Source organism: Choloepus didactylus, chromosome 11 (genome assembly GCF_015220235.1).
Source record: "Choloepus didactylus isolate mChoDid1 chromosome 11, mChoDid1.pri, whole genome shotgun sequence".
NCBI classification, from domain to species: domain Eukaryota; kingdom Metazoa; phylum Chordata; class Mammalia; order Pilosa; family Megalonychidae; genus Choloepus; species Choloepus didactylus.
This window is the reverse complement of record NC_051317.1, coordinates 50,812,452-50,829,781: the sequence shown is the minus strand read 5'-3', so window position 1 is coordinate 50,829,781 and position 17,330 is coordinate 50,812,452. Positions and strand designations below refer to the sequence as shown.

The 17,330-nt window shown below is 36.0% G+C and overlaps 1 long non-coding RNA gene across 1 annotated transcript; it reads right to left on the bottom strand.

Annotated features, from left to right (window-relative positions):
* Positions 1–721: 721 nt before the first annotated feature.
* Positions 722–16,338, bottom strand: LOC119505879. The gene is made up of 3 exons (XR_005210892.1): positions 16,081–16,338; positions 3,643–3,701; positions 722–1,098 (listed from the first exon to the last, which is right to left on the bottom strand). It is a non-coding gene; the product is annotated as an uncharacterized LOC119505879 (long non-coding RNA).
* Between the last annotated feature and the right edge of the window lie 992 nt (positions 16,339–17,330).

Here is a 17,330-nt window from a genome sequence, read left to right as displayed (position 1 = left end):
AATTCTAAAACTGAGTATGAATGACAACAGATGTGGCACTGAAAGATGGTTGGCAGTAAAAATTATATATAAAATTAAATTAAAATAAAATATACAATAAAGTAAAATAAAATAAACACTCTCTATTAGTTCACAAGGAAAAAATATTAATGGTGTATGTGGCAATGTATCTTTGTATGTAGATAATGATAAAGAGATTGTGAGTAATTAACAAAATCAGCATGGGATGTTAATACAAGAAAATAAATATCACATGAATAATACCAAATTTGTGTAGAGTAGAAATCATGACTTCATAGAATATTAAAATGAATCAATGTCAAATGAAATATAGCAAATAAGGAGAGGAAGGAGAACACGATACTGATATATCAAGACAGTTCCATCTCTGTGAACTGGAAAATAATTGTGGTGAGAGATATGGTTTAATATTGTCTTCATGATGAATTCATGCATAATGGAAGTATTGAGAGGAACTGCTATTCTGATCTAAAATCTAATGAAAAAGAAATAGTTACTGATTTAGAAACAAATAAAAATTTTTGCAATGGGGAATTGAGCTCCAGGAGTCCATTCTTATAAAGGAAGGGAATATTTTTATATAGTCAATATAACCCTGATTTGAATATAGCATAGTTCAAATGAATGAGAAATTAGATCATATCAGATTTTCATTAGAAAATAGATTTATTTACAATGTTTGACAAAATTATTACCTTACTTCATATGAAATTTTCATTTTTGAATGTCAAAAATAGTCAATAACAATTTCAAAACGTTCAACAAAATATTTATGGTATGCAAAGTAATCTGGGGTAAATAGATCCGAATTTAAAATGGCTCAAATGAAAAACAGGAGAGCTCAAATAGAAGTTCTTTAAAAAAGAGTTCAACATTGGTGTGGTGTCCCTACTTTCCAAGTGACTATCCTTCACATGGTACCTCAGGATCCAGGGATGGAATCTGCTTCTATTCTGTAGCTCTGCTCTATCCTTGTGCTTTATTATGGATGTGTCCAGCTATATGACCAGGAGTGGGCCAAAAGCACATGTCACTTCTCACATTTCATGGGAAAAAACTTAGACTGCAGTTTGTGTGCTGAGGAAGAAAAGGAAATAGATTTTTAGCAACAGCTAGCAGTTTTCACTATGCACACACACACACAAACACACACACACACACCCCACATTGGCAAAATTATTCTAGGAGTGAATACAATAGACCAGCAAGGGGACTCAGGAACCAGACAGCCAGGGTCCAAATTCTGACACTTCTCCATATTTCACACACTTCCTGAAGTTAGGGATGGCTTATTCTGGCCAACACTGTCAGCAGAAAAGTCATGTAAATCCTCAGCATGGTTCTCTAATGTTGTGGCATCTGAGGATACCATGTGTTTCTGAAGCTGCAGCTGCAGGATTGTGGAGCTGCTCAATTGGGGATCACAGAGACCATGTGGATAGAGCCACAACCCACACACAGGTCATGAGGGACAGGTGACTCAAGGGATGAATAATATTTTCTGTGTACTAGGCTTCTTAAAATCAAGGAGTTTTCTATTAGCACAGCAAAATTTAGCCTATTATGAAGCCTATTATGACACTGTGTTTTTCTTAGTATTCTCATCTATAAAGTCCAATAATCATATGTCCAGAAGGGTTTTGTAAGCATAAAACTAATGTTTGTAAAGCACATAGGGCATTGACTTCTTGGAAAATGGTAAGCACCTAATAAATTGTTAGCCATTGTGATGGATTTAAAAGGTTAAAAAACTTATGTTAACAGAGTATCCTTAAATGATATTTTAATGACCATATGGAGAAAAAAGATTATCACAATTTAAAAGTCATTAACTGATTCACATTTTAACCACAACTTTATGAAAAAGTTAATTTTTCCATTTACCTGTCAAAGAAACAGATGCACAAAATATTTAGGTAAGTTTCTAGATCATAAAGCTAGTAATGGTAGAAATAAGAGTTAACCCCAAACAGTGTCACTTTAGGGACTGCTCTACTGCCTCATTGGAGATCTGTCCACCTTGCAAACCATTTTGAAAATTAAACCTTTTTGCCTTATTATTATGCACAAGATGGCCTATTCTTATATCTTAACAATGTTATTATGCAAACAAATTTACAAAACATTTTGATTAGTAAATACAAAAGCATAAATTCCTTTCTTAAGGGAAAATTTACAAAAGACAGACCCTTCTATACATATGCAGAGAATATTTCAAAAGAATGACTGAAATGAAGTTAAAAAAATGGAAAAAGGAGGGGAAAGCCAAAATTGAAAACAGCGTGGTAAAAACTGCTAAGGACAATGAATAAGCTTAGATTTGTTTGTTTTAATATATATTCAAAGAAAAAGAAGACAGAAAGAATAAGACCGATGCTTGTGGCCAAAGGTGCAATGATGAAAAATGAAAGTATGATATAAAAGGAAAGTGATTCTCTGTTTTGCTCTCTTCTGAATTTCAGAACTTAAAAAATAGAGATTAAAAACTGACAACACAGGCAGACACCCGCAAAAGAAACAAAGGAAAAAAATTAAAAACCTGACACCACCTAAAGACAATACTTAACTTTTCACGTCCCCAGATCAAGATTCATTACAATTCAATGAATTAAAAAAATAATTTCAAAATGTCTTAGCTATACACTGTTAGTGATCATTGAAATAATAACTAAAAATTAGGAATTTTAGAAGGAATTTTAGAAAATGAGAGAAAAGCAACTACTTTCATATTCAAATATGCAGGGGACAGATTCTGAATATACAAAATAGTAAACTTGATGCCAAACTCTGAAAGAGAATATTAAACAAATTTCACAATCATATAAATAAGGAGATGGTAACTATGGTAAGAAGCATGGCTTACAGAAGAAACAATTGGAAATCTAAATTCACATCCTTTTCTAAAGGCCTATATCAGAAGAATGACATGAAACATAATATAACTTGATGTCAGCAAGGAATCAGGCAGTATATCTTATATTAGTTTTGTAACTGTGTGTTTTATTGTGGTCTGCATTTTCAACAATTATTTGAATGAGAGAGTAGAATGAATTGCAGTGGAAAAGACCTGAAAGCAAAAAACGGGAATTTGAATATTTTTCTCTAGCCTCTTTGATTTTGCAAATCAAATACACAAGAAATAAACAATAGAAGAAAAAATAACTGTGTTCTGATTTGTAAAACACAAATACCCTCTTTCATAGAAAGTAGTTCTTAATGATTTATCAATAATTCAGTGCTTATTTTGTCTTCCACTTGCCTGTATCAACATCACACTGGAGGTATAGGTTTACCACTCTATCTTCTTTTTACTTTGTTTGTCTATCTTTTTTTTTTAATCACCTATTTCTAAAGTCCTGGGTTTCAAAGTTAAATGTCTGCTTTGATTCTTATATTGGTTAACCCTATATTTTCAGTAATCAATCATAAGCAGCTCTACTCACCTTGCAGACAATACAAGCACCTTGAAATAATTTTCCTCAGATAATTCCTCCCTCATCTACATGTAATTATTGTCTAGTATTTTAGAGTCATTTTCTTTTATTTTTAACTTCCCAAGTGACACATCATGATTATTGTTTCATACAATGATAATTTTTATTTCCCAACATGTTTACTTACTTTCATTGTTCTCCATTCCTTCTTGGAACAAATATCTTCCCTCAGGGTTCAATTTTGTTCTACCCAAAATGCAAGATTAGAAATTCATTTGCTATAGGGCTTTGGGTTGGAAATATCCTCATTTTTAACAATCTAAAAATTTCGTTATTTCATTGTGAGTGATAGTTTAGCTAATCCTTGAATACTAGTTTGACAGAATTTCTCTCAGCACTTTGAGGAAACCATTCAAATCTCTGTTGGCTTCTATTATTGCTATTGAGAATCTGTGCCAGTCAAATTGTTCCAATCTTTTTTAAAATTACCTCTCTTTAATCTCTGGTTGTTTTCAAAACGTCTCTTTGTTTAGCATTCTGGCAAATACTCTGTCACTAGAATTACAATGAGACATATTTTGGATCTTTTCATGCTGTCCTTTATATCTACTAATCTTTCTCATATTGTCCATCTCTTTATCAATTAGTTTCATTTGGGATAATTTACTTAATGCCAATAACCAGAATGCAAATTCTCTTTTTGGTCATATGCCATCTTTTATTTTATCCATCCACCGAATTTTTCATTCTAATAAATACTTTTTTCATGTTTAGTATCTCCAATTAATTATTATTAAATATCCTCATCCTAATAGAGAAACAATTTTCCCAGGTTCTTTAAAGAGTTTTTTTCATATTCTATTTCTACCATCTGACCTTCTTGGAAGTCTAATTCTGGTACATGCTATTTCTGCTGACACATATTTTTCTTCATAAGGTATTTTTTTTTAATTTTGAAATGTAAGCTACTGTTCAGTGCAGTGTTAGTCAATGTACCACAAACATGTGTTAAATATCTTTATTTTCCTCAAGAGAGAGAAGTTTTGAATTTTATTCTGTCAGACACACCAATTTTGCTAACATCCAGGACTATTTAATGGTGATGTATTTGTCTGGGTTTATAAGACTGTGAAATAATGTTAATTCAAACCTAAACAGATGTCAGAAAAGGGCTGTGGTTATCAATTGTCAGGAACAACTTTTCTTCCTTCCCTCAGAGCCTAGAAGGAGACAATGGGTCTTATGTCATTACTTTCTGCTACTGCATAAATTTTCCCTAATGTACACTTAAACACCGTGCATTGGTCTCTTAAAGGGACCCATTTTTTCAGGGCCCCTTGTCTGTGAGGTAAATGACTCTCCATCTTATGTGTTCCAGTTTGCTAATGCTGCCATTTTGCAAAATACCAGAAATGGATTGGCTTTTATAATGGGGGTTTATTTGGTTACAAATTTACAGTCGTAAGGCTGTAAAGTATCCAAGGTAAGGTATCAACAATAGGATACCTTCACTGGAGAAAGGCCACTGGCATCTGGTAAACCTCTGTTAGCTGGGAAGGCACGTGGCTGGTGTCCTCTTGCTCCCAGGTTGCATTTCAAAATGGCATTCTCCAAACTGTCTGTATCAGCTTGCAATGGCCATCTCCAAAATATCTCTCTCAGTTGCTGTCCAAAATGTTACTCACAGCTGCTCTGAGTTCCTTCTGTTTGTCAACTCTTTTATATGGCTCCAGTGATTTAATTAAGACCCACCCTGAATGGGTGGGGTAACACCTCCATGGCAATTATATAATCAAATGTCTTTCCCCCAGTTGAGTCACATCTCCATGGAAACACTCAATCAATACATTCCAACCTAATCAACACTAATATATCTGCTGCCACAGATTGCATTAAAGAACATGGCATTTTGGGGGCCATAATAAATCCAAACCAGTATATCAAGTAAATTATCTTTAAAATGCAAACCACATGTCTACTGATACTTTCTTTTTCTCCTTGTATCTTATGTCTCTCCATGTTAATCTTCATTGTAGTCTTTTCTTCCTCTTTCTGTCACTTTAAAGTTGAAAGCATTCAAGTTTCTGCCATGGAAACACCTCTCCTCCTTCTCCATTCTCTGTAAGGGTTTTCATCCATCTCCATAACTTCAATATCAATTTTCATTTCTGACCAATTATAGTGCCACAACAACAACCCAGACCAAGTCACTTTATCATTTGCCTGGACTCTTGCAATGTCTTACCATTTTATTCTACCTTCATTCTTATTTCTTTCTAATATATCTTCCAATTTGCAGCCTTAATGTGGCCAGTAGCTTAATACAGCCTCATTGTAGTTGTTCAATAAATGTGACCTAAAGAATTTGTCTTTTTTTATCTTCATTTTATTGAGATATATTCACATACCACTCAGTCATACAAAACAAATCGTACATTCGATTGTTCACAGTACCATTACATGGTTGTACATTCATCACCTAAATCAATCCCTGACACCTTCATTAGCACACACACAAAAATAACAATAATAATTAAAGTGAAAAAGAGCAATTGAAGTAAAAAAGAACACTGGGTACCTTTGTCTGTTTGTTTGTTTTCTTCCCCTATTTTTCTACTCATCCATCCATAAACTAGACAAAGTGGAGTGTGGTCCTTATGGCTTTCCCAATACCATTGTCACCCCTCATAAGCTACATTTTTATACAATTGTCTTCGAGATTCATGGGTTCTGGGTTGTAGTTTGATAGTTTCAGGTATCCACCGCCAGCTACCCCAATTCTTTAGAACCTAAAAAGGGTTGTCTAAATTGTGCGTAAGAGTGTCCACCAGAGTGACCTCTCGGCTCCTTTTGGAATCTCTGCCACTGAAGCTTATTTCATTTCCTTTCACGTCCCCCTTTTGGTCAAGAAGATGTTCTCCGTCCCATGATGCCGGGTCTACATTCCTCCCCGGGAGTCATATTCCACTTGCCAGGGAGATTCAGTCCCCTGGGTGTCTGATCCCACGTAGGGGGGAGGGCAGTGATTTCGCCTTTCAAGTTGGCTTAGCTAGAGAGACAGGGCCACATCTGAGCAACAAAGAGGCATTCAGGAGGAGGCTCTTAGGCACAACCATAGGGAGGCCTAGCCTCTCCTTTGCAGCAACCATCTTTCTTTTCTTGTACTTGGTTTAGGATTGGTTTGCTGTTCATTTTCTAGCTTCTTCAGTTGATCCATTAGTTCTTTGATTTTGCCTCTTTCTTCCTTTTTAATATATGCGTTTAGTGCTATAAATTTCCCCCTCAGTACTGCTTTTGCTGCATCCCATAGGTTTTGGTATGTAGTGTTCTCATTTTCATTCGTCTCTATATATTTAGCAATTTCTCTTGCTATTTATTCTTTAACCCACTGATTGTTAAGGAGTGTGTTGTTTAACCTCCAGGTATTTGTGAATTTTCTAAGTCTCTGATGGTTATTGACTTCAAATTGTATTCCATTGTGGTCAGAGAATGTGCTTTGAATAATTTCAATCTTTTTAATTTTATTGAGGCTTGTTTTATGTCCCAGCATATGATCTATTCTGGAGAAAGTTCCGTGAGCACTAGAAAAGTATGTGTATCCTGGTGATTTGGGATGTAATTTTCTGTATATGTCTGTTAAATCTAATTCATTTATCAGATTGTTTAGGTTTTCAATTTCCTTATTGGTCTTCTGTCTAGTTGATTTATCTATAGGAGACAGTGATGTGTTGAAGTCTCCCACAATTATTGTGGAAACATCAATTGCTTCCTTTAGTTTTGCCAGAGTTTCTCTCATGTATTTTGTGGCACCTTGATTGGGTGCATAGACATTTATGATTGTTATTTCTTCTTGTTTGTTGAATTGCCCCTTTTATTAGTATGTAGTGGCCTTCTTTGTCTCTCAAAATATCCCTGCATTTAAAGTCTATTTTATCTGAGATTAATATTGCTACACCTGCTTTCTCTGGCTGTAGCTTGCATGAAATATTTTTTTCCATCCTTTCACTTTCAATTTCTTTGTGTCCCTGTGTCTAAGATGAGTCTCTTGTATGCAACAAATTGATGGTTCATTTTTTTTGATCCATTCGGCAAATCTTTATCTTTTAATTGGGAGTTTAATCCATTTACATTCAACGTTATAACCATGAAGGCATTTCTTGAATCAGCCATCTTATCCTTTGGTTTATGTTTGTCATATGTATTTTTCCCCTCTCTCTATTAATATCCTTTATTGTACCCATACCGAATCTCTTTAGTACTGAACCTTTCTCCAAGTCTCTGTCTCCTTTCTTTGTTTCTCTGTCTGTAGGGCTCCCTTTAGTATCTCCAGTAGGGCGGGTCTCTTGTTAGCAAATTCTCTCAGCATTTGTTTGTCTGTGAAAAATTTAAGCTCTCCCTCAAATTTGAAGGAGAGCTTTGCTGGATAAAGTATTCTTGGTTGGAAATTTTTCTCACTCAGAATTTTAAATATATCTTGCCACTGCCTTCTCGCCTCCATGGTGGCTGCTGAGTAGTCACTACTTAGTCTTATGCTGTTTTGTTTGTATGTGGTGAATTGCTTTTCTCTTGCTGCTTTCAGAACTTGCTCCTTCTCTTCCGTGTTTGACAGTGTGATCAGAATATGCCTCAGAGTGGATTTATTTGGATTTATTCTATTTGGAGTTCGCTGGGCATTTATGATTTGTGTATTTATGTTGTTTAGAAGATTTGGGAAGTTTTCCCCAACAATTTCTTTGAGTACTCTTCCTAGACCTTTACCCTTTTCTTCCCCTTCTGGAACACCAATGAGTCTTATATTCGGACATTTTATATTATCTATCATATCCCTGATGTCCGTTTCGATTTTTTCAATTTTTTTCCCCATTCTTTCTTTTATGCTTTCATTTTCCATTCTGTCATCTTCCAGGTCACTGATTTGTTGTTCAGCTTCCTCTAGTCTTGTATTATGAGTGTCCAGAATCTTTTTAATTTGGTCAACACTTTCTTTAATTTCCATAAGATCATCTATTTTTTTATTTAGTCTTGCAATGTCTTCTTTATGCTCTTCTAGGGTCTTCTTGATATCCTTTGTATCTCGTACTATGGTCTCATTGTTCATCTTTAGTTCTTTGAGTAGCTGCTGTAGGTGCTGTGTCTCTTCTGATCTTGTGATTTGGGTGCTTGGGCTTGGGTTATCCATATCGTCTGTTTTTTTCATATGCTTTATAATTTTCTGTTGTTTTTGGCCTCTTGGCATTTGCTTAACTTGATGGGGTTCTTTTAGGATTTGTAGACCAATTGAAGTCCTTATCTCTAATTTATCAGATCTACAGCTTCGTGGAGTACACTTTCTCTAACTAACCAGCAGGTGGCGTCCACGAGCCACCTGTTCTCCACAAGCCAGTTCTCCCCTGCTTTGCCTTTGTGGTGAGTGGGGGAGTGAGTCTTGTGGGGTCCAGTTGGTGTACCAAGCTTGCATGTGTAGTTGGTGTTGCCCGCCCTGTATATGGGGCGTGTTTCTGGGCAATCAGGGAGAGGGGGTGGCTCTAACAATCAAGTCTCCCTGGTGATTCTGGAGTTTTAAAGCTGCTGCAATAGTCTAATCCTTCAGTTCAGTCCTGCCACAGTTTGTCTCTGCCACTGACCCACAAGTCCTTGGTATTGGCATATGGCTCCTGAGACTTGCAATGGGTCCCTCTTCCAGGCCGTGCACCCCCTGGTCCTCTGTTGAGGGGATGACTGTGCTATGTCACAGGTAAGTGCCGTCCCCCCAGGGTGGTTCTGGGCTGCTGGGCTGTGCAGGGAGGCTCCCAGTCTGCTGAAATGATGGCTGAATGGGGCTTTGTTAATTCACACTGCTCCACCTTCCCAACTCTGGGACAATCAGCTGAGGTTGCAGGGAAGGCTAATGTCCATGCCCAGTTTTGTGGTGTGTGCCTGTTATTTGAAGCACTTCCATCACACTGGGTTGTCTGGGGCAGCTCTGGGCTATGGGGCTGGTGATGGGCAGGAGTGTTTCCTGTCCACCAGGATGGTGGTTGCGAGTGGACACCCCCCTTTTCTTGGGAAGTTGTGGTGTTTAGTGAAAATTCTCAGCCACTGGATTATTGCCTTTTGTCTCAGAGCTCTCTTAGTTCTGCTCTTGTCTTGACCTGCCCAAATTGCAAGTCTTTGAGGCTTTCTGTATTGGGTTTCTTAGAGTAATTGTTTTAGAAAAAGAACAAACAATTAAATAAAAAAGAAAAAAAAAAGGGCCCTCCTCACAGATCTAATGGGTTATTGAAATGCTAAGAGACAAAGCAATTAGGGCCATTAAGGAAAGGTCCACAGGGCCGAGAGATCAGCTTTTCTTCGGGATTTGCATATGAGCCTCAGGGGCTGAGCTCTGCCCTTCCCCTTTCTATGTTCACCAGAACTCCAAAAATCCTCCGCTTTTATTTTGGAGTTTTTCGTGCTGTTTTTTTCTATGCCTGTCTCCTCTCTGCTAGGCTGGCTGCTCTCAGATTCTCTGGTGTTTGGTCTGAGTCTATCTATGGTTGGAGTTTGGATCAGTAGAATGAGTTTCCGATAAGGGCTGCCACTGCAGTTCTCCCTTCTCCTTCCCGGAGCTGACAGCCCCTCCTTCCATGGGACTGACCCTGGCAGGGAGGGGTGCGGGTCCCCTGGCCACAAAAACTTACAGATTTCGCTGATCTCAGCAGTTCCACCTTTTCATGAGTGTTGTATGAAGTATGCCCAAAGTCAAATTACTCTGTTGTGTCCAGTCCACGCAGTTCCTGGCTTTCTACCTACTTCCCTGGAGGAGTAACTAAAACATACAGCTCACCAGTCTGCCATCTTGCCCCACCTCTCCAGAATTTAAGTCTTTTGAATATCTTTTTCCTACCCCTCAATAGATGCCATTCTTCTCCCTTTTCCCTTCCTTTCTTCCTTCCTTCCTTCCTTCCTTCCTTCCTTCCTGTTTTTCTTCTGTTCTTTTCTCCTATACTGCACTTGCCATGTTTGAATTTGTGGTATCTCTAAGTTCTCAATCTTTAAACATGCTATTTCATCTGCCTGAGATTCTCTAGGAAGGCTTATTGTCTATAACTTTGTCCACCTAATTCATTCTTTTGGGCTACTCACCCATAAAATTCCCTTGTCATATTCTCCATACTTTCTTGTTCTAACTTTGTAAAATTTTATCAAATTTGAAAATCACTTCTAATGTTTTAATGTCTTACCTCCATGCTAACCATGTACGTTATATAAGCAGAACTACTTACTTTGTCTATCTTAACAACTACTATGTTCCTGTTTATTGGAGCATAGTAAGTAATCAAGAGTTGAATTGAATTGATTGTCATGTGATACAAAGTTTTAAAAGGAAATCTTATTGACCATGTTGAATTTTACTTGAGCCTTATGATCTCAGAAAACAGTGATGATTAAGAACTTCCCCCCACCCCCATCTTTCTGTGTTCCAGGAAAGAGTTTATTTAAAGAACTACCCTTTCCCATATGACTTCGATAAGGCTCTTTATTGTCCCCCCTTGTCGATCTATGAAAAGACTAGATTCAGACACTGCAAATTCCCATTCTTTGACTCAAAAATGATTAGCTGAACTCTTTGTACAAATGACCTATCTGGAAGCATATCTGCTACCTTGACTTGACCAAACTTTGCTTAAGCTTCTCGACCCCCAACCCACCAACAGTCCCTAGGCCCCTGGACTTTGACTTACCCTCAGCTAGAGTCAGCATATCACCCTTCTTTAACAGCCCTTCCCTACAATAAGCTGATCTCAGTGTAGTTGAGTCTGTAAAATACTGTCTAATCATATCATCCTCCCTTATCTCACTTTTCCACACCCAGTTCTTTCTAGACTGTTTACTTCTTGTTTTAGCTTGCTAATGCTGCCGGAATGCAAAACACCAGAAATGGATTGGCTTTTATAAAAGGGGGTTTATTTGGTTACACAGTTACAGTCTTGAGGCCATAAAGTGTCCAAAGCAACATATCAATAATCAGGTACCTTCACTGGAAGATGGCAATGGTGTCCAGAAAACCTCTGTTAGCTGGGAAGGCATGTGGCCGATGTCTGCTCCAAGTTCTGGTTTCAAAATGGCTTTCTCCCAGAATGTTCCTCTCTAGGCTCCAGCTCCTCAAAAATGTCATCCTTAGTTGCTGTTGGGGCATTTGTCCTCTCTTAGCTTCTCCAGAACAAAAGTCTGCTTTCAAATGCCATCTTCAAAATGTCTCTGTAAGCTGAAGCTCCTCTCTCAGTTCCAGTGCATTCTTCAAAGTGTCCCTTTTGGCTGTAGCTCCTCTTCAAAATGTCACTCTCAGCTGCAATGAGTTCCTTCTGTTTGTCAGCTCATTTATATGGCTTCAGTGATTTAATTTAGAACCACCCTGAATGGGTGGGGTAACACTTCCATGGAAATTATTCAATCAGAGTCATCACCCACAGTTGGGTGGGGTGCATTTTCATGGAAACACTCAAAGAATTACAGTCTAATCAACACTGATACGTCTGCTGACACAAGATTGCATCAAAGATAATGGTATTTTGGGGGACATAATATATCCAAACTGGCACACTTCTTTAAAAAAAAAAAACAAAAAACCTTTTCTGCCTAGCCTTTGAGATGCCTGCAGATCTTACAGTCAGAGTGTCCTACCTAAGGTGATAGTCCTTCTGTTCCTATTACGATAATCTCTTTCTCTGCTCATGAAATAATCCTTTCAAATAAAATCTCTCCTTACCTAAATTCAGATTTGGTTTTTATTTGAAACTATGAAATTAGTGTTCAATATTCAATATATCTAATATTGACTCATTTAATGGTCAATCCTTAAATGTCTAATAATATAAATTGAATAAAAGTTTTAATTGCTTTTTTTCCAAAATTGTATATTATTGCTGCCTACAAAATGCTAAGTTAAATGAATAAAATGGAAACATTAATATACACTTATACATACACTGTTTTTTATTCTACTGCTACTTAAATACCTCTAAAGAATGCCTGATATCTTTTCATTCAAGATTGCTTGCAAATTATTTCTACATGTCAATGATAAAAAAAGTGGTCTTTAAACTCAACCTGAGGAACTTAGTTTAAAAAATGAGAGTTCAACATTTTTAAATAATTTTTCAATATTTTATCTTCACCTGTGATCTAGAGCTCAGAAAATATAATCCATAAATTATTATCTATCAGATTCAAATATCAAGTAGTTGTGTTGCTTATGTAGGTTTTTTCCTAGTTAAAATTTCTTGAATCATTTTTGGTTAGAAGAGTGAGTTGGAATGATACTTTAAAGATGTTTTATCATTCCTATACTGTAAAATTAGTTGCTTGATATTAATAAACATATTATACCTGGCAAAATAGAGCAAAAGATATATTTTTCTAATATCAGCCAGTCAAAACCATTACAAATATAAAAATACAGTGGATATGTTTTTGTTAAGAAGGTATGAAACTTGAGTTGTATTCCTAACTACTTAAACGCTCTTAGAAAAATCTCTTCCTTTCTTCTTGTTCTTCTTTTACTCATCTGTGAAATATTATTTGGGTTAAATGATCCAAAAGATTCTTACCAACTCAAATTTTCTGATTGCAGATTTTCAAAATGTATAACATGCTTCACTTGAAGAAAACAAATTGAAGACCTTGAGGGGAAAGGGACTGCAGAAAAACAAATGCAACCTAAGGATCCATGTCCAATGTAGCTGCAATCATAACTTCTTTGATGATTCATACACAGAATAACTCTGTGTATGAATATCTGCCCACTTCTAGAACCAATTGTTTTCCCTTCAACTGTCTAACACATAACATTCAAAAGTTTTGCATCTTCAAAAGGTCAGATATAGGATTATTTGCATTGTTTGTTCTATCCCAGATAGCCTCAGTCAAAAATTGGCATTGCCCATGTTTATGTTTCTTAAAACAAATGCTAAGAGAATTAATGTTGCAAATACAATAATTGATTTTACTTTAATGAAGAACATTCTTTTAGCTCAAATATAGTAGAAAGCTACAGTTATCACAAGTAAATATACAGCAGCTCTCCAATATTTTAAAGTTACACTAGGTTCATGGTACACTAATATGCTCCTTTGGCTGTTGATTTGACCTCAAAGATGCAAACGCTTTTCTTCAATCTCCTCTTTTTTCCTGCTCTTAAGAAAAAAGTATGGAGAAGGAAATTCCATTTACAATTTTAAACCATATATAGTTAGAATATCCAGTGACCTTCCTTCATATATAATTGCAGAATTTGAAGTCTCTGATGACAAGCCAAAGAACTGCCCACTTCATTTTCCACTACTGAGGAGCACTTGTTGAGCTTCAATTTAAAAGCAAATAATGAGAACAAAAACTTGAAACTTACTTCTCTTTTAGACATGATTTACACACTAGAAAGAAGCATCTCATATGGCATGGATTATAGCACATAGCCTCATTTTAAAATGATATTAAACCAGAAGCACAATGGTAAAAAGGGATTTCTATGTGAAACTGAAGCATTTATATCTACCTCAAGAAAATTATGCTCAACCTAAGAGTCTAGTTCTAGAACCAGGAGATGCTTTGAGAATCCCAAGACTATACAGCTAATTGTTTGATTTCTTTTCCTGTTTTAAAAAGTTTGCATTTTAAGGAAAATAAAGATCAAATCAGAATTAACATAAATGGAAAGCAGGCCTTAAGTAATATTCCATGCTCATCCACTCATTCACTGAACACACACACACATACACACACACATTCATCCATTCATGTATTTAATGTTGGATTGAAATGTTGCAATGTAACTTAAAGTATTTATGTAGAATACAAATAAAATTAAATAGCTGCTGGATTTTTAAATGCAATTTATCAATAAGAGCATCTTGTAATGAGACACCAGCATAAGGTTCTCCAGTGTATCACTAGTTATTGAAGAATCAAATAGCAAGTGAAGTAAGTCATTATTTCCAATATCCATTAAACACTTGTGGCTTGATGTATAATTTCCTTTCTCCAATGAACATGTCCTAATATTATTGCCCAGTTAATTTCTTTGGGTTATCAGATAGCTAAAAAGAAAGTTAAATCACCATTGTTGCCACAGATGGCAGTGATGTTTTTTTTTTTACCTTTCCAAATGTAGTTTATATTTCTGCTGTAACCCTGAGCAAATAATATTCTAAATGGGATTATGGTGATATTTTCCTCATGGAAACTGGCTTAACTAAAAATACCTACAGTAAACTAAACTTTGCAGAGAAACCAGGTCAATTTGCTGTCAGTATACTGAAGGACACCATAACTTTCTCCAAAGCTGGAAGCTCAAAAAGCGTTTGGTTAACAATTATAGGGCTACTTTTCCATCGATTCTATTTAGGTTAGAGTGGTGAAAGTTATTTCAATCATTACCCATTACTATGCCAATATTGCTTTTCTATACAAATTGTTTAGCAGTGATTATAAGAAAGCTTGTTGCTTCCTATGTGGACAAAAAAAATTGCATAATTATATATTTCAAAAAGGCATACAAGGTCAGAGTATTTAACTACACTGATTTGTGTTTTGAGAAATTCTCGTTCCCTATGATGTCAAAGTACTTTAAAATTCAGCAAATTTTTATACAAAACATTTTTAAAATTACTTTACACTTCAAGGAAATTCACTCTGCTTTAGGCTAAATATAGAAAGTTAACAGTCTAGAACACTCATGTCAAGGCTGGTTACAGGGTAAAATAGAAAAGGTAATCCATTCAGTCAAAATCTCTGGGGAAATATGCATGGAGCACTCTGTCCCTTCTGGCATACTGCTATCATTATTTCATTTACTTTTTATTAAAATTGTTTCATAAATGACCTCAGAAAAGAATAATACACTTTCAAATGATTTGAGTCTAATGTATACATTTATTAAATTTAGGATAGAGCTCTGGAAGGCATTAAGTTTTCCTGAGTAGCAGGGTAATACCAGACATTTATGTCTTTTCTTTTTAAAATTCTTAAATATTATATAAATATACTTTTTTTACATTATGCCTTAATAGGAATGATATTTCAAGTTTATGTATCTATATCTATAGATATATAAAGCTAGCAGTTTGAAAATGATTGCTAGAGCCATTTGAGTCATTTCAAGTAAAATATCTCTGGTCTAAAAGAAAAAAAAAGTCTTTGCAGGGTAGGAGTTCACTTTCTTTTAAGTAACTGGGAAATCCTCCCTTTAAATAGTAATACTTCACTTATTTGAAACACTACGATTTGGCCTTCTTCCATCTCTAATTTCACTTTTGGGAAATCTCATCTAATGTCCAACATTCAACTGTCATTTGTTATGTGGATGACTCCAAAGTCTGAAGTGTGACAACCTGAGTTCCAATAAAGCTCTCCCACTCACTAATATACAGCATTGGTAAATTATTTTAGAGCTCTCTGCCTCATTTTTCCTCATCTGTTAAATGTGTATAACAGCAGTTCCAGGTCACAGAATTATTTTAAGGATTAATAAGAGAACACCTGAAAGCTGAAAGGATGCTAGCTGCTATTATTTCTCTTTCTTCCCAAAATTAGTTTATGCATTTCCAGCTCCCTTCAGCATATCACACTTGACAAGTCCAAAAGTAAAAAATAAAGAAAGAAAACCCACCTCTCTTCGCAAACTGAGCCTGTAATGCCAAAGGTAGAGTCCCATTCACATAATCTGAAAATGCCAAATTGTCCTTGATTTCTTTGTTCCCCTAATATGCGATCATTAATGATATATTCTTAATTTCACTTTCCACACTTCTTTTTGAATGTTCCTCTCAAATAATAGTGAAAGTCTTCGTATATCTTACCTAGACTACTGCCTCAGAGACTTACAGTCTCCTAACTATTCATTCTGCCTCTGGTTATTCCTACTGCGTAAGAGCTAACTCTTTGCAGTTAGATTGATCTTCCTGAAGCACATATCTTGTCACATTATGCCCCGGGCCAGAAACTCTCTGTGACACTGCAAAGCAAAACAAAGTCCAGATTTCCTAACTTGTCATTCAGTACCAACCTACTTCAGATACAAGGGCTGTGTGTGTCTCCTCACCTGCACACACTTCTGAACTAATTGCTATTTCCTACCAATACACTGCCTTTTACAACCTGATTCCATTTTTTACTTTTTTCAATAGCTTCCCTTACATGTAGTAGACACAAAACTATTTTTATTGAATGAATTCAAATGTTAAGAAAATTCATAATTCAAAATAAGGACTGAATGTCAAATAAAAAAAAATTCATAAGAAGACAGTGTTTATTTAGAAAGGGAATGAAAAGGTCACTGATGCTGGAGCCAGACTAACAGGCTTGGTTCTTCATTTCCTAATCTGGGTGGTCCCCCACTTCAGTTATTTAGGGAGCTCTGCAGCCTTGTGTAATTGCTCAAACTCTTTGTACTGCAATTTCCTCACCTGAAGCCGAAAAACAATACTAGTTCCCATCTGCTGGCATTTATATGAGGATTAAAGGATATGAACATGAATAAAGCATTCAAAAGAATGCCTGGCACATAGTAATCAATGTAGCTGTTATTTCTTATTATTGCAGGCAGCTCTGAGGTAGAAGTGTCATGTGTCCAACAAGGAGTGGTGGTGAAAGGGGACTTCCTTTTAATCTCCAAAACCACATACTCTACCTGATATTATCCTACTTCTTTGACTTCTCCTTTCCTTATCTTTTCTAGTGTTTACTTTTCTCTATTAAGTAAAATACTTTCAGATATTCTATGGAATGCCTTAACTAAAGGCATGATTATGGTGGCCCTAAGTCTTATCTACCCAAAGCAAATAAAGCTCCAAGGAGGAAATGATTGACTGCTCAATTCTAAAGGTTGAAGTGTCCCAAGACCAAACACCAGTGCCTCAG